The sequence below is a fragment of the Pinus tabuliformis genome, chromosome 5_1 (assembly GCF_031772625.1).
Source record: "Pinus tabuliformis cultivar Carrire ecotype Pingquan chromosome 5_1, CPIR1, whole genome shotgun sequence".
NCBI lineage: Eukaryota > Viridiplantae > Streptophyta > Pinopsida > Pinales > Pinaceae > Pinus > Pinus tabuliformis.
The window spans coordinates 59,741,565-59,760,783 of record NC_142305.1 but is presented as its reverse complement, the minus strand read 5'-3'; positions in this window follow the sequence as shown (position 1 = coordinate 59,760,783).

Sequence of the window (19,219 nt, the reverse complement as noted above, 5' to 3'; positions counted from 1 at the left end):
TTTTCACAAGCTTGAAACAAAAAACTATGCTTGGATTCAGTTTCATGTTTACACAAGCTTGAAACAAAAAACTATGCGTAGATGAGAAAATGGCATGCCCCCAACATGATGAGAGCCAAGGCACATGCCCCCCAAACTTCATTTCATTCACTGAATTAGACATCGGGTTGCTAAAAGGTGGATGGAATGAAGTTTCACTTTCGAGATCAAGGAAAGGCTCGACTGGAATTTGACGAGATCATAATCAAATACTCAATTTAGAAAATGGAGTTGTTTCATTTTTTAATGAGGTTGACACAGTAAAAGAACTATCCTCAAGACTCCTTGTTTCATTTTTTAAGGAGCTTGACACAAGAGCAGGAACCATGCTCTAACACCTTGTTTCATCTTTTAACGAGGTTGACACAAGACCAGGAACTATCCTCATGACATCTGTTTCATTTTTTAACGAGGTTGATATAGGAACGAACTGTCCTCGAAATCTGTTTCATTTTTTTAAAAGGTTGATACAGGAACAAACTATCCTCACATGTTGTTTCATTTTTTAATGAGGTTGACACAGAAAAATTACTATCCTCATACGTTGTTTCATTTATTAATGTGGTTGACATAGAAAAAGAACTATCCTCGTACCCTGTTTCATTTTTTAACGAGGTTGACATAGAAAAAGAACTATCCTCATTCACTGTTTCATTTTTTAATGAGGTTGACACAAAAAATAACTATGCTTGTTACAGCTGATCATGGACGATATGGGAACATGGCCCCCAAGAGATCCTCACTAGATGGGAGAACTACGCTTTGGGAGGAACACATGTCAACTGTTACAAATAAGAGATTAGGTTCCAATGCCCCCAATACATAATGTACCATGCCATTTGCGTGATCATCAACAGATGTGGAGATGGAATGGGTAGCCGCATAATTGACTTGTGGCGGGGAGGGTATTTCTTGCAAACGAGAACCAATAGGAGATGATGGTAGGATTTGAGTCATCTAATGACCGATGAATGATAATTGATCAATCGTCAGTATTCTTTCTTTGTTTGGAAAACAAACCACACAGAAGAGTGAAGAAAAAAGAGCTCCCATGACATAAACATATTTGCACCCAAGGAGAAGATCGAAGTCTAAGGGACCTTGGACTACCATCATGTCTATATAGATAGTCTTTCCTCCCAAAGTAATAGGGAACTTTGAAAGGATCCCTAAAGGTTGAATGGCTCCTCCGTTGAAAGCCAACAGATTCTCGGTGACAGGCACAAGTTGTGGGGATCCCAAAGCTTGCTAAGTAGTAGAATACATGATGTTAACATACGAGCCTTCATATAATACAGTGGCATGTACTACCATATTATAGGCTTGTGCCGTAATCTAGAAAGGCACATAATATGGGAGGCGGAATGCAGTCAATTGAATCCAATCAAAATAAACAATAGCACTACTTGTTGGGGGTATCATAGGATTTCCTCCATGCTTTATAGGAATAGGAGAAAGAATCTCCTGAATAACTGGGATGGGAGGGCCACTCTTCGATTCATGAGAATCTAAGGAGACGAGAAGAACATGAGTAGTATGATCACTACTATGTTCGGGAATAGAGTCAACAACTAAAGGTGGATCCAAGTTGACACTCTTTTCGACCAATGGTTGGTTGGGAACAAACACAAGAGAGTCATGCTTAGGAAGAGCAGGATGGGAAAGATGTGAATCCAAGTCAATCTCTTTACCATCTAGGAGAGGGTTAGAAGAAAGCCTTTGATAACCAACATGAAGTTGGGGTTGAGGATTTGTAAGGTTTTCCAAAACTTTGGAAGCTTTATCCATAAGAGGACAAAGGTGAAGAAGATGCTCTCCCTCACATAACCTATAGGGGAATTTAAATTTTCCCCTTCTTCTTACCATCGCTAGCCGAGGGTGTAGCATCGACATGATATTTAGAGGTCGATGGGGATGGTCAATCCAGATTTGAGACCATACCTCTAAGACTCTGGGAATACTAGGATAGTCTTGAAGGAGATGGTCACCCTTATATAACCTGCAAGGGAAGTTTACCTTCTGCAAAGGATCAGAAGGTTTATCAATAGGAAGTGCATTTGGAGCAATAGATGCACATTTGGCCTCTTGCTTATCTGACTTCTTCTTCCTCGTATTCTTCTTCTTCTTCTTAGCCTCCTGGTTACTGGATTTCAAACTTTCACCAAGTGAAGTAGAATAGGAGGGTGAAGAAATAAGTGAAGAAGGTGAGAGGTCAACCTTAGAATCAACATGGTGTTGTTCAGGTGAACGAGATGGTTGGATAGAAGTTGGGGCACTCGAGACCACCGAGGTTGAAAATAACCAGATAGGTAAACCAATAGTTAACCGAGGAAGGGACCACATTTCTATATAAGGAGCACTAGCATTTCCAAAAGAAGGAAAAGGACTAAGACCCCCATCGAAGGGGAATCCTTGACTGGTAAACTCCGGAAAAGTTTCCATTGGAATCGACCCTAAAGAATCACTAAGGAAGATAAATTTAAATAGGAATATTTCATGGGAAGTTAATTTTAATACACTGAAACAAAACTTTGCCTTTTCCTATTTTAAGAGTCGAGAAAAGGATGAAAGGTGACTCTAGTCACTTTCAAATTTAATGAGCTCCAAAGGACAAGTTCTCGACGATCTTTTCAAATTTAAAAAGTCAATAAAGATAAAAAATGACTACTCAGGGTAATCTAGGCATAAAGGATTACCAGGTAACCATGAATTACACAATACCTCCCGGCGAACCGAAAAATACAAGCATGCAATCTCCCCAAATGTTGTGTTCAGTGTCTCACGTTTACAAGGCAGCAGAATCGGTTTCCTATGGATAAAGGATTGCAACCTATAGGGGTCTCCCTTTATATACACGATGTTACGAGGAGCACAAGTCCATGCTAGTGTTGTCGAATGAAAGATCGTTGCGGACGACAGTGGCTAGGTTTAAAGACGTCGAAACACGTCTCTAGCCTAGAACACTAAATGTGAGCGTTAAGCTTCAATGCTTCCCTAGGTTAATTCAATAAATTTTAATGGTTTATCTTGAATTAGGTTTCAATTTCTAGGCCCTACTACTATCATATGAAAATTTCTATATGCAACTATATGAGAAAATAAATCTTTGACTTCGATGAAATTTTACATTAATTGAGAGATAGAGAACACACAATAAACACAACAACCAAAGAATGAAATCATTTACTAATACATGTCCTAAATTCACTTAATCTTCCTTTAACAAAAAAAATAAAAATTGTTTCATTTCTCATGCCTATGATGATTCAATTCTAGCTTCTCAATAACGCTACTAATGCGATATTTTCACTTAAGTAAACTAGAATGATGTTCTTCTTTTCATAAAATGAAAAATGAATCTTTCACATAAAGCACCTTAATGAAATTTTTCATAATTCCGAACAAACAAGCATCGATCAAATCCAATTTAAGCATGATAAATGAAACTCAAAGAAACTTCTCCCCTGAATCGAACAAACCAAACACATAAATGCTTCAATCGACAAACCAAGCAATGTAATCTATGCTCTAAAAGAGAAAAGAGACACTCGAAATAAGAGAAAAAATGATACTCTTTCACTCATTCAATTGAAAATGAAGAAATTAATATTTTGCGACTGAAAGATGGATTAAATGAATCAGCAAATAAAAAACTTGACATAATGAGTAAACAAACAAATGAATGGTAATTGACCTAGATGTGCTAGGGTCATAGAAACCATCCAAAAAAACTCAAAAAATCAAGCAATGAAACTTCAAGCAAATCAATCAATCAAACCAAACAAAAAAAGCATCCTAATCACTTCTGGGTGGAAGAAGAGAGTCCGAAGGTCAAGACACATTGGCACTAGAATGGGAGAAACTCTATTTTTTCTTAATTCAGAAACCAACATGACTCTTTGGTTGAAACTAATGATGAAAAGGGGTCCAGTGTGACTGTCAGGCTAAAATTGGCACTGATCGACGCGACTATTTGGATTAAACTAGTGTTGATCGAGGGATTCAAAGAAAAAATAAAAAATAACTTCACACAGGGCTAGAATTAACACATCATAGGGTGGGATAGTGTCTGTATGCCTTCAAACAGGTCAATACAGATCCAAAAGACAATAAATAAACAAACTAGGCACACAAGTAGAAAAATAGAGTGGTGAAAAGGAGATGTATTTCCCCAGCATAGTTGCGAAATTGTGGTGTACGAATATCCTCTCTGCGGACAAAGACAATCCCTCTAGTCGAAGAGAGTAGGTCTAGCCATAAACAATACAATCTAATGTAAATTTCCTTAGATTATAATGAATAAGAGGGCCTACCGCTTGTAATGCTAATCCACTTGATGGTGATCTTGCTTCCTTGATCCAACTTCCTTTCATTCCTTTCGTTCCTTTCGTTTAAGTACCTGAAACAAACATGCAAGAAACAACAACAAACATGATAACATAAAATTGAATCCAATCTACTTAAAAGTTCAAGGATTTCTAAGCTATCAAATGTAATATTACACCCGATATAGGAAATAAACCATTAGTTGTATTAAAATAAGCTTCAAAGAGAAATACAATCGAAGCCTTGACATTGGAGATCTCCTTTGCGGTATCCAAGTCCCACTACATGCCTTTTGAACACTCTTTTCCTCCTCTAGCTTGACATGAAATGGCTTCCAAGCACTAACTCTCTCTCCTCGTGCTTTAGCTACCAAAGACTAGTATTTTGTCATCTAAGACTAATCTTCTTCTATCAAAAGCTAAAGATTTCCAAATTTTGTAGTTTGTTCTATCTCTCCACCACTTTCACTATGTGTTGTATTGTAACCAAAAAGGGTAAGAGAAGTGATTTACATAGCGAGAGGAGGACAAGAATGAGATCCACTAAAGGGGGAAGAAGGTCTTATCTCCTTGGGAAGCTCCACTTTTAAGGGGGAAAGAACCTTATATGGAGCGCTTGGCCCTTATTCGACCAAACAAACATCCAACACATCGCCACTAGAAGTTTCTAGATGTGAAAATTCATTTCCTTTTATAAAAATAGTCCAGAAATAGACTGGCCCGGGTATTGGGCTAACAGTAGCGCTGATCAATGGGGGTCACAGTGTAAAACTCTACCATCGACACAGGTGAGTGTTATAGACCTTTTTGTGCCTTACAGCTGTAAGAATGAAATGTCCATAAACCAAGGGCTCCTAAGTCCCTAAAAGTGTTGTTCTAACTCCTAAAGGAACAAGGTCAACAAATTACAGCTTCTCCCAGAACTTCTCCACCAGAAACTGCTCAGAATAAGTCAAAACAAGATCATTTCAGCTGCTCCACTAGCTAAGTGCGTTGCATAGCACCTAAGTCCACTAGCTAGGTGCGTTGCAACGCACCTAAATGCACTACCAAGGTGCGTTGAGCGGGAAATGACAAATGGAAGTGTCATTCCGCGAGGTGGAGAGACAATGGAAGCTTCCAGAATCTTCTCCAATGACACTTGCCTCACTGAAATCGACCAAGGATGAGTAAGAGGCTTTCAGTCTCCAAGTGGAAGCAAGAACTGACAGAGAGAAGCCACTAATCAAATCATAAGCTGACTCATCCTCCTTGCATACATCTATATATGGATCCCTCATCCCAGAGATCCAGAGGCTGGAATTTTGCACATTGTAAAGAATTGTTGTTGGTTTTGAGATACATATCAGAGAATTGGGTGATCTATGCTTTGTTGGGGGTGAAGAAGGGACTTCTTTGCTGGGAGGTTGATGCTGGGTCAGGAATCATCGGTTGTAACTCCTCCTGGATCTTCTTGTATATCAATAAAAACTATTTGAGTTTCTTTTCCATGCTTTTGTATCATTGATGCTTGTTACATTTGTATGGTTAACTTAAATCTGATCCTAAGTTATTTATGAATATAAACCCATGTCTTTGTATAGTTTCCTTCTTCTGTGATCTTATAGGTACTTGGTGAAGCTGGGCAAGTAAGGGAGCAGGTAGCTGGAAGCTATCAAAGAGGAGTGAGATTGGATCAAAGGACTAGTGCAAGACACAGGTTGGTTCTTCCTATTCCTCTTTGTTTATAGTTCATAAAGAAGATACAAAAGTAGTTTTCTCTGTTTGTTTCTAAGGTAGCTGTCACACCTTAGTGGGATAGAGCAATTCTAAATAGACACTTTTCCCAAGAACAAAATGGTGACTCCGCTGGGGATCGTGTCTAATTAGTTTGTTTTTGTTTCTCTTGTTGTTTGTTTCATAAACTTATAAGTAGCAATCGAACTACATTTGCCATTAACAAATGCAAAGTAGATATCTGCTACTTCAATCCATTCACTGGATCTGTCTATGATTTGAACAGCTGATTCATAGACTAACTGATTTCCCTTGTGATAGCTCTTAGACCCTCCTTAGATCTACCTCTGATTGTGCATTACTGATTGCTTTTACTCGGCCAAAAACCAAATATTAAACTGCAAACTGTGACCCAGAACCCAGATAGAATTCTCGTTTCTGCCCCAGCGCAGGCACTGTGAAGAGGTTCTGCATTTCAACGCACTTCCCGAGAGGGCAACCTGTGCTGCAATGCAGTTTCTCTGTGTAACAGGTGCGCTAATCAGCCTAGCCCTGTGCAGCTGAGGTTCTTTGCTTCATTCTTTTCAGTTTTGTCTTACTATTTTGCAGCATGTGATCAGTATATGACTGTTTCAAACCCCCTTTTCCTTACTGATATTCCGCCTCATTTGTACAAAATAACTGTAGATGTTTTTTATGTGTTTGTCGAGTCGTTTACAGTTTTCCATTGCAAAAGTATAATAATCGTACTGTCATCCTTTGATTTATATATGTCGCAAGTGTCGATTTTGATCATAAGATAAAGTTTATTTGTTGTTGATGGTCGATTATGCTTTTACTTTTGCCTTTGGTTTGAATTTGTGACTTTCGAGTGTCGAAACGAGTATTTATTTCAAAATCATAAAGTGACGTAATCATCTCTACCTTTTGATTTTGAAAACAAGCTTGTTTGTGTTTGTCGCTTAGAAGCAAATTCAAATTTGTACATCAACTTTCTTTTTAGCATCAATATTAATAAAGTGAAAAACAAATACATGCATGTTCATTTGCATATTGACAATCTGTTTGGCTTGATTTAGGAAAGTGCATTTACGGTGTGCTCTTTGCTCTTTGCGAAAAGATTGTGTCTTTCTTTTCCCCTAGTAGCTAGGATTTTCATTGCTGAAAAGAGATAAAAGTTTGTTTATCATCTTTAGATTGCATTTTAGGAATTACATCTACATCTCGTGGTGAACCCAAAAGGAAAACTTCATAAGAAAGATCAACTTAAAATAAATTCAATGAACCTAACAACGCTTTGGAACTTAACGCACAACATTTAGAGGTCTAGGCTAGAGACATATTCCAGCGTCGTAAAGCCTGGTAACTATTGTCCTCATTGATGGTTGGGTGATTCCTCCACTTTGAGACGATAAGTACCAGTACGGACTTGTGGTCCCACGTACCGTTGAGTATATATTGGGAGACCCCTATAGGCTTAAATCCTTTATCCATAGGAAGCCGTGTCGGCCGCCCTACTGATCGCAATGCACCGAACACAACATTCGGGAAGATTGACTGCCGTACCGTAAAAAGTATTCTGCAGTTTTGCGATTGGTTTGGTACTCCCTCTACCTAGACCTCCAGAGCTGTCCCTTTCGTTCCTTTTCAGACTCTTTAATGGAAAAGGTCCATCTGAGCACTTGTCACTTCAGGCTCATTAAAAATCGAAGGAGACTAGAGTCATCTTTTATTTTTTCTCGACTCTTAAAAACTGAAAAAACAAGTTGTGTCAAAGCGTGTTAAAATTTATTTTAAACGGAATATTCATACCCCTTTCCTACGTTGATCTTGGGTTGAGAAAATGGAGTCTACCAACCAAGGAATTCCCCTTGATGGAAATCCTAGTCCCTTCTCCTCTTGGGGAGATGTTGGTGCGCCCCATATGGCCACATTGTCGCTTCCAGGACTGACAATTGGCTTGCCAGTATGGCTCTTCTCAACCTCTATCGTTCAGAACACCACTATTCCTGAACAATCGAATCAGCAATTAGACGAGTCCAGAGTTGCCCACCAGCCTTCTACTTTCTCTAATTCTTCCTCTCCTCCTTCCTCTTCGCTTGATGGGGCTGGTAAAGCCAAAGGTCAAGTTTCTAAGGAGAAGAAGGAAAAGAAGAAGAAAGAAAAGAAGATGAAGGAGCCAAAGGCGAATGTGGGAAAATGGGTGTCGTCTAACGAAAATCCACACACTGCACCGACCAGGCCTAAATCTCCATGTGTCATTTGCAAAGGAGACCACTTTCACAGAGATTGTCCTTGCATCCCTCGGATACTAAGGGACTGGTCTCCTCGTTTGCACAACCCGGTGTCGTCAACCTCTGATGATCATGTTGAAAGCACACCGTCAACTAGTGAAAGTGAAGCCCCAGGACAAAAAGGGAAAGCTAGATTTCCTTGTAAACTGTGTGAAGGCAATCATGCCATCCACCATTGTCCCTTCTTAGACGAAGCTAAAAGAGTTTTGGATGATCGTCCGGTTTCACCGTTGCGACTTCCTCCTGGATATAAAAAACTCTTGCCGAGTCCATCACTAGTTGAGAATCCGGCTGGCCCGCTCAGGTGGTCGGCTGAAGCACCTATCATTAAAGATAAACCATCTGGATCCATACCAGATGAAAATCAAAAGGTCGAGGCGGCAGATGACCCGGTCTTGCCTTCAGAGGTTTCATCTTCATATGATATAGTCACTGAAGAGAACAAGGATGACACCGTCCAAATTCTCTTCATAAACACAGACTCCGACGAACATGGGGGAAATTTACCCGTTCCTTTACCGCAGGAAGGAAGTTCATCAGAGCCGTACCCGGCCATCTATTCGGTCCCACCTCCAAGCAACCTAGTTGTCTCCTTCGACTCGAATCAACTAGGCAGACCCCGTTTACCAGCAAGCATACCATTTCGAATTATCGTTCAAATATATAGAATGGTTATGGCTGGTACCATCATAGATGAGGGGGCTTCTGTGAGTATTCTTTCCTCAACTTCTTGGAAAGTGCTTGGTTCACCATCGCTTTTTCCTGAGATGAGAAATCTGACAAGCTTTGATAAAGGAACCAATCGACCTTTAGGGATCCTTCCCGATGTGCCCATAACATTGAGAAGGAAGACAGTTCGCATGAACGTAATGGTAGTTCAAGGACCCTTGGATTATAACCTACTCCTTGGACGAGACTATATTTATTGCATGGGAGCGATTGTCTCCTCACTCTTTAGAGTAATGTGTTTTCCGCACGAAGGAAGAGTGGTCAAGCTCGTGGACCAGCTTTCATTTCCCGGATCACGCATAGCAAATAGTCATATACCGTCCCTAAATGGTCTTTTCAGGCAAGAAATGTCTCGATCCCCAGTCCTTCCTCCCGATGAGCATGAGTAATTCGGAGGGATATGACTGAAACCCAGGGGGCATGCATCCTGGTCTGCTTCGGCAGGAAAACTTCGGGTATAGGGTAGGTTTCCGCGGGAGAATATGACTAGTCTGTACCCCGTCCGTGATTGGAAGAGGGGTTATTCTAGAACAAGATTCTCTTGTCAAAGTTATGTGAGTTGGCGGGCATTGTCGCTCACCTTTGTTTGTTTCGATAGACATCGCCAAAGAAGTGTTTTGTTTGCAGTGTGAATAGAACAATCTTTGGGTAACCTGTAAGAGGTAGGCCTCTCTCAGTAAAACAAATGTTTTGGCGGAAAGAAGTAGAGGTAACCTTGAAACTCTATTTTATACCTGGGGGCATGCAAACCTTTTGGAGTGCAAGCAAAGAGCGATTATTTATCTGTTTTTTGGATTAGTCGTTACCTAACTTGCATGAAGAAAGGATGCGGGGCAAAACTCTAAAAGTTGTTGTTTTATATGAGACATTCTTATCATATGACTGGATTAATCGAGCACTGTTTACCGCGAGGTTCAAGCTCGTTAAAAAATAAACCCGGACCGAGCAAATGTTTCCACCCGCGTTTAAGCTCGTTAAAAAATGAACTATCCCCTGGTAAATAACCACCGTGAATGGAGTACTTCAGCCATTAAAGCCTTGCTCGTGTTTGCACCATCACCTCCACTTTTTCATTGGCCGATCATTCACCTCCATTTGATTGTTTACCCATTTTGAGGAACAGCTGTGAAGAGTGATTTCAATAGCCATCCTTGTGACACTGCCGTGATTGGAAAATTCCAAACCTTACCTGGACTCAGCTGCTACCCATTTTATCACTCGTTCCTCAAAAGACGAGTCTTCTTTAAGCTCTTTTCTGACTCGTAAAATATGAAAAGATTGCCGAGTTCTGGCCTTCCAGCTCGTTAAAGCGACGGGAAGTGTTATCCCTCCTCTAAATTTTAATCTTTTTGGACCTGAGGGATTATTGCACAAAAAGATCGAGCACTTGTTTTGTTCGGCTCGTTAAAGCTATCGAAAATTCATCCCTTCTGTATTGTTTTATACTTTTTCGGACTTAAGGGATTAGATGACGAAAAAGAATTTTGGAGTTACCTTTACGTACCTTTTCAGACTCTCTAAAAATGAAAAGGACCGAGTTATCTTTGTCGTTAAACTCGTTAAAAAGGTTAATAGCGACAAACTTGTCTTTAGACGAGAACGAGTTTCACTATCGCTAAGCTCGTTAAAACATAGCGATGGGTTTGCCCGAAGGGCAAATTATAGAACAAGCATATGTTATCCTCCTCAAGCTTGACAAAAATAAAGAGGTACTGGTCAGCAATGACTGGGGAAAAATTGGGAAGAAAACTCAAAGAATCTTTATTGGTAGCAAGTTGCTCTTGAACATGACACTTCCGCTCCGTGCCTGAGTCGGGTTAGGTTGTTTCATTCACCAGTCACATCGCCATGGTCTCACCATACCATCCACATTTCGGGTTAATGCTACCAATCCATCACATAAGTGTCGCTGACATGTTCAAGAGAAGTCATCCAGAAAGGCACCTGTGTCCCGCCCACTACCATACATTATACTCCATTCTTTCATGACCGCCACCCTGAACCATATATCATCAGATCGTTTTCACCTCCATCAAAATCATTTGCTTCGTTCCGTGTCATTTATGTGGGATTCATTAAGGCCCTCCTACAACGGATCACTTCTTGTCGACATCAGCTCATTATCCAAGAAGTTGGTCTAGGAACACCCCATTCAGTACTTTGAAGCTAGCATGCCTTAATGGCAAGTTTCTCACTTCCAGCGATAGGTTTACATCAATTACCTTCGACCGAAAGATTTTGCGTGGTGTTCGACGCCAAGTCCTTTATTCACAGCACGTAAATTGTACTACAGTACCTTGAGGATCATTATCATTATCGGTGATTCCTCTTGGGCTTGTTAACGGTTTACATCATTGACCGGTAATCAAGCGATGTCTTTCCATGTTCGACTTCAAAACATTTCTCACATGGATCGACTTGTACTTCGAGTGAAGATCAGACGAGATTGAAGACCCCGGATCTAGTTTCATCCATCCGGGCTACGATATATATTCAGGAAAATAAAGACATTGAAATGTACAGCATTGCAGCACAGATAATCATCCTACCAAAAGGATGATGGCTCTATCAGAATCATCAGTCTACCATCAGACGATTGTCTGTCCTATGTACATGAAAATGAATTTATAAAGCTGAGCATGGGAATGCCCGCCTCAACTAGATCATGAAAACAGTATGAAGATAATGTATTGTATTGTATCTTATTACAGGTCTCCTCCCAGCATTGAAGGAACTTCGGATCCTCCTAATAAAGCATTTCACCCGATAAACGACCTCATACTTTAGGGGGCAACTGTTATAGACATTTTTGTGCCTTGCAGCTCTAAGCATGAAATGTCCATAAACCAAGGGCTCCTAAGTCCCTAAAAGTGTTGTTCTAACTCCTAAAGGAACAAGGTCAACAAATTATAGCTTCTCCCAGAACTTCTCCACCAGAAACTGCTCAGAATAAGTCAAAACAGGATCATTTCAGCTGCTCCACTAGCTAAGTGCGTTGCATAGCACCTAAGTCCACTAGCTAGGTGCGTTGCAACGCACCTAAATGCACTACCAGGGTGCGTCGAGCGGGAAATGACAAATGGCAGTGTCATTCCGCGAGGTGGAGAGACAATGGAAGCTTCCAGAATCTTCTCCAATGACACTTGCCTCACTGAATTCGACCAAGGATGAGTAAGAGGCTTTCAGTCTCCAAGTGGAAGCAAGAACTGACAGAGAGAAGCCACTAATCAAATCATAAGCTGACTCATCCTCGTTGCATACATCTATATATGGATCCCTCATCCCAGAGATCCAGAGGCTGGAATTTTGCACATTGTAAAGAATTGCTGTTGGTTTTGAGATACATATCATAGAATTGGGTGATCTATGCTTTGTTGGGGGTGAAGAAGGGACTTCTTTGCTGGGAGGTTGATGCTGGGTCAGGAATCATCGGTTGTAACTCCTCCTGGATCTTCTTGTATATCAATAAAAACTATTTGAGTTTCTTCTCCATGATTTTGTATCATTGATGCTTGTTACATTTGTATGGTTAACTTAAATCTGATCCTAAGTTATTTATGAATATAAACCCATGTCTTTGTATAGTTTCCTTCTTCTGTGATCTTACAGGTACTTGGTGAAGCTGGGCAAGTAAGGGAGCAGGTAGCTGGAAGTTATCAAAGAGGAGAGAGATTGGATCAAAGGACTAGCGCAAGACACAGGTTGGTTCTTCCTATTCCTCTTTGTTTATAGTTCATAAAGAAGATACAAAAGTAGTTTTCTCTGTTTGTTTCTAGGGTAGTTGTCACACCTTAGTGGGATAGAGCAGTTCTAAATAGACACTTTTCCCGATAACAAAATGGAGACTCCACTGGGGATCCTGTCTGATTAGTTTGCTTGTGTTTCTCTTGTTGTTTGTTTCATAAACTTATAAGTAGAAATTGAACTGCATTTGCCATTAACAAATGCAAAGTAGATATCTGCTACTTCAATCCATTCACTGGATCTATTTATGATTTGAACAACTGATTCATAGACTAACTTATTGCTCTTGTGATAGCTCTTAGACCCTCCTTAGATCTACCTCTAATTGTGCATTACTGATTGCTTTTACTCGGCCAAAAACCAAAGATTAAACTGCAAACTGTGACCCAGAACCCAGATAGAATTCTCGTTTCTGCCCCAGCGCAGGCACTGTGAAGAGGTTCTGCATTTCAACGCACTTCCCGAGAGGGCAACCTGCGCTGCAATGCAGTTTCTCTGTGTAACAGGTGCGCTGATCAGCCTAGCCCTGTGCAGCTGAGGTTCTTTGCTTCATTCTTTCCAGTTTTGTCTTTGTATTTTGCAGCCTGTGATCAGTATATGACTGTTTCAAACCCCTTTTCCTTACTGATATTCTGCCTCATTTGTACAAAAGAACTGTAGATATTTTTATGTGTTTGTTGAGTCGTTTACAGTTTTCCATTGCAAAAGTATAATAATCGTACTGTCGTCCTTTGATTTAGATCTGTCGCAAGTGTCGATTTTGATCATAGGATAAAGTTTATTTGTTGTTGATGGTCGATTATGCTTTTACTTTTGCCTTTGGTTTGAATTTGTGACTTCCTAGTGTCGAAACGAGTATTTATTTCAAAATCATAAAGTCTCATAATCATCTCTACCTTTTGATTTCGAAAACAAGCTTGTTTGTGTTTGTCGCTTAGAAGCAAATTCAGATTTGTACATCAACTTTCTTTTTAGCATCAATATTAAGAAAGTGAAAAACAAATACATGCATGTGCATTTGCATATTGACAGTCTGTTTGGCTTGATTTAGGAAAGTGCATTTACGGTGTGGTCTTTGCTCTTTGTGAAAAGATTGTGTCTTTCTTTTCCCCTAGTAGCTAGGATTTTCATTACTGAAAAGAGATAAAAGTTTGTTTATCATCTTTAGATTGCATTTTAGGAATTACATCTACATCTCGTTGTGAACCCAAAAGGCAAACTTCATAAGAAGTATCAACTTAAAATAAATTCAATGAACCTAACAATGCTTTGGAACTTAACGCACAACATTTAGAGGTCTAGGCTAGAGATGTATTCCAGCGTCGTAAAGCCTCGTAACTATTATCCTCATTGATGGTTGGGTGATTCCTCCACTTTGAGAAGATAAGTACCAGTATGGACTTGTGCTCCCACGTACCGTCGAGTATATATTGGGAGACCCCTATAGGCTTAAATCCTTTATCCATAGGAAGCCGTGTCGGCCGCCCTACTGATCGCAATGCACCAAACACAGCATTTGGGAAGATTGACTGTCGTACCGTAAAAAGTATTCTGCAATTTTGCGATTGGTTTGGTACTCCCTCTACCTAGACCTCCAGAGCAGTCCCTTTCGTTCCTTTTCAGACTCTTTAACGGAAAAGGTCCATCTGAGCACTTGTCACTTCAGGCTCATTAAAAATCGAAGGAGACTAGAGTCATCTTTTGTTTTTTCTCGACTCTTAAAAACTGAAAAAACAAGTTGTGTCAAAGCGTGTTAAAATTTATTTTAAACGGAATATTCATACCCCTTTCCTACGTTGATCTTGGGTTGAGAAAATGGAGTCTACCAACCAAGGAATTCCCCTTGATGGAAATCCTAGTCCCTTCTCCTCTTGGGGAGATTTTGGTGTGCCCCATATGGCCACATTGTCGCTTCCAGGACTGACAATTGGCTTGCCAGTATGGCTCTTCTCAACCTCTATCGTTCAGAACACCACTATTCCTGAACAATCGAATCAGCAATTAGACGAGTCCAGAGTTGCACACCAGCCTTCTACATCCTCTAATTCTTCCTCTCCTCCTTCCTCTTTGCTTGATGGGGCTGGTAAAGCCAAAAGTCAAGTTCCTAAGGAGAAGAAGGAAAAGAAGAAGAAAGATAAGAAGAAGAAGGAGCCAAAGGCGAATGTGGGAAAACGAGTGTCGTCTAACGAAAATCCACACACTGCACCGACCAGGCCTAAATCTCCATGTGTCATTTTCAAAGGAGACCACTTTCACAGAGATTGTCCTTGCATCCCTCGGATACTAAGGGACTGGTCTCCTCGTTTGCACAACCCAGTGTCATCAACCTCTGATGATCATGTTAAAAGCACACCCTCAACTAGTGAAAGTGAAGCCCCAGGATAAAAAAGGAAAGCTAGATTTCCTTGTAAACTGTGCGAAGGCAATCATGCCATCTACTGTTGTCCCTTCTTAGAAGAAGCTAAAAGAGTTTTGGATGATCGTCCGGTTTCACCGTTGCGACTTCCTCCTGGATATAAAAAACTCTTGCCGAGTCCATCACTAGTTGAGAATCCGGCTGGCCCGCTTAGGTGGTCAGCTGAAGCACCTATCATTGAAGATAAACCATCTAGATCCATATCAGACGAAATTCAAAAGGTCAAGGCGGCAGTTGACCCAGTCTTGCCTTCAGAGGTTTCATCTTCAGATGATACAGTCACTGAAGAGAACAAGGATGACACCGTCCAAATTCTCTTCATAAACACAGACTCCGATGAACATGGGGGAAATTTACCCGTTCCTTTACCGCAGGAAGGAAGTTCATCAGAGCCGTACCCAGCCGTCTATTCAGTCCCACCTCCAAGCAACCTAGTTGTCTCCTTCGACTGGAATCAACTAGGGAGACCTTGTTTACCAGCAAGCATACCATTTCGAATTATCGTTCAAATATATAGAATGGTTATGGATGGTACCATCATAGATGAGGGGGCTTCTGTGAGTATCCTTTCCTCAACTCCTTGGAAAGTGCTTGGTTCGCCATTGCTTTTGCCTGAGATGAGAAATCTGACAGGCTTTGATAAAGGAACCAGTCGACCTTTAGGGATCCTTCCCGATGTGCCCATAACATTGAGAAGGAAGACAGTTCGCATGAACGTAATGGTAGTTCAAGGACCCTTGGATTATAACCTACTCCTTGGATGAGACTATATTTATTGCATGGGAGCGATTGTCTCCTCACTCTTTAGAGTAATGTGTTTTCTGCACGAAGGAAGAGTGGTCAAGCTCGTGGACCAGCTTTCATTTCCCGGATCACGCATAGAAAATAGTCATATACCGTCCCTAAATGGCATTTTCACGCAAGAAATGTCTCGATCCCCAGTCCGTCCTCCCGATGAGCATGAGTAATTCGGAGGGATATGACTGAAACCCAGGGGGCATGCATCCTGGTCTGCTTCGGCAGGAAAACTTCGGGTATAGGGTAGGTTTCCGCGGGAGAATATGACTAGTCTGTACCCTGTCCGTGATTGGAAGAGGGGTTATTCTAGAACAAGATTCTTTTGTCAAAGTTATGTGAGTTGGCGGGCATCGTCGCTCACCTTTGTTTGTTTCGATAGACATCGCCGAAGAAGTGTTTTGTTTGCAGTGTGAATAGAACAATCTTTGGGTAACCTGTAAGAGGTAGGCCTCTCTCGGTAAAAAAAATGTTTTGGCGAAAAGAAGTAGAGGTAACCTTGAAACTCTGTTTTATACCTGGGGGCATGCAAATCTTTTGGAGTGCAAGCAAAGAGCGATTATTTATCTGTTTTTTGGATTAGTCGTTACCTAACTTGCATGAAGAAAGGATGTGGGGCAAAACTCTAAAAGTTGCCGTTTTATATGAGACATTCTTATCATATGACTGGATTAATCGAGTAGTGTTTACCGCGCGGTTCAAGCTCATTAAAAAATAAACCCGGACCGAGCAAATGTTTCCACCCACGTTTAAGCTCGTTAAAAATGAACTATCCCCTGGTAAATAACCACCGTGAATGTAGTACTTCAGCCATTAAAGCCTTGGTCGTGTTTGCACCGTCACCTCCACTTTTCATTGGCCAATCATTCACCTCCATTTGATTGTTTACCCATTTTGAGGAACAGCTGCGAAGAGTGATTTCAATATCCATCCTTGTGACACTGCCGTGATTGGAAAATTCCAAACCTTACCTGGAATCAGCTGCTACCCATTTTATCACTCGTTCCTCAAAAGACGAGTCTTCTTTAAGCTCTTTTCTGACTCGTAAAATATGAAAAGATTGTCGAGTTTTGGCCTTCCAGATTGTTAAAGTGACGGGAAGTGATATACCTCCTCTAAATTTTAATCTTTTTGGACCTCAGGGATTATTGCACAAAAATATCGAGCGCTTGTTTTGTTGGGATTGTTAAAGCTATCGAAAATTCATCCCTTCTGTATTGTTTTATACTTTTTCAGACTTAAGGGATTAGATGACGAAAAAGGAATTTTGGAGTTACCTTTACGTACCTTTTCAGGCTCTCTAAAAATGAAAAGGACCGAGTTATCTTTGTCATTAAACTCGTTAAAAAGGTTAATAGCGAAAAACTTGTCTTTAGACGAGAACGAGTTTCACTATCGCTAAGCTCGTTAAAACATAGTGATGGGTTTTCCCGAAGGGAAAATTATAGAACAAGCATATGTTATCCTCCTCAAGCTTGACAAAAATAAAGAGGTACTGGTCAGCAATGACTGGGGAAAAATTGGGAAGAAAACTCAAAGAATCTTTATTGGTAGCAAGTCGCTCTTGAACATGACACTTCCGCTCCATGCCCGAGTCGGGTTGGGTTGTTTCATTCACCGGTCACATCGCCATGGTCTCGCCATACCATCCACATTTGGGGTTAATGCTACCAATCCATCACATAAGTGTCGCCGACATGTTCAAGAGAAGTCATCCAGAAAGGCCACCTGTGTCCCGCCCACTACCATACATTATACTCCATTCTTTCATGACCGCCACCCTGAACCATATATCATCAGATTGTTTTCACCTCCATCAAAATCATTTGCTCCGTTCTGTGTCATTGATGTTGGATTCATTAAGGCCCTCCTATGACGGATCACTTCTTGTCTACATCAGCTCATTATCCAAGAAGTTGGTCTAGGAACACCCCATTCAGTACTTTGAAGCTTGCATGCCTTAATGGCAAGTTTCTCACTTCCGGCGACAGGTTTACATCAATGACCTTCGACCGAAAGATTTTGTGTGGTGTTCGACGCCAAGTCCTTTATTCACACCACGTGAATTGTACTGCAGTACCTTGAGGATCATTATCATTATCGGTGATTCCTCTCGTGCTTGTTAACGGTTTACATCATTGACGGGTAATCAAGCGATGTCTTTCCATGTTCGACTTCAAAACATTTCTCACATGGATCGACTTGTACTTCGAGTGAAGATTGGACGAGATTGAAGACCCCGGATCTAGTTTCATCCATCCGGGTTGCGATATATATTCTGGAAAATAAAGACATTGAAATGTACAGCATTGCAGCACAGATAATCATCCTACCAAAAGGATGATGGCTCTATCAGAATCATCAGTCTACCATCAGATGATTGTCTGTCCTATGTACATGAAAATGAATTTATAAATCTGAGCATGGGAATGCCCGCCTCAGCTAGATCATGAAAACAGTATGAAGATAATGTATTGTATTGTATCTTATTACAGGTCTCCTCCCAGCATTGAAGGAACTTCTGATCCTCCTAATAAAGCATTTCACCTGATAAACGGCCTCATACTTTAGGGGGCAACTGTTATAGACATTTTTGTGCCTTACAGCTCTAAGCATGAAATTTCCATAAACCAAGGGCTCCTAAGTCCCTAAAAGTGTTGTTCTAACTCCTAAAGGAACAAGGTCAACAAATTACAGCTTCTCCCAGAAGTTCTCCACCAGAAACTGCTCAGAATAAGTCAAAACAGGATCATTTCAGCTGCTCCACTAGCTAAGTGCGTTGCATAGCACCTAAGTCCACTAGCTTGGTGCATTTCAACGCACCTAAATGCACTACCAGGGTGCGTTGAGCGGGAAATGACAAATGTCAGTGTCATTCCGCGAGGTGGAGAGACAATGGAAGCTTCCAGAATCTTCTCCAATGACACTTGCCTCACTGAATTCGACCAAGGATGAGTAAGAGGCTTTCAGTCTCCAAGTGGAAGCAAGAACTGACAGAGAGAAGCCACTAATCAAATCATAAGCTGACTCGTCCTCCTTGCATACATCTATATATGGATCCGTCATCCCAGAGATCCAGAGGCTGTAATTTTGCACATTGTAAAGAATTGTTGTTGGTTTTGAGATACATATCAGAGAATTGGGTGATCTATGCTTTGTTG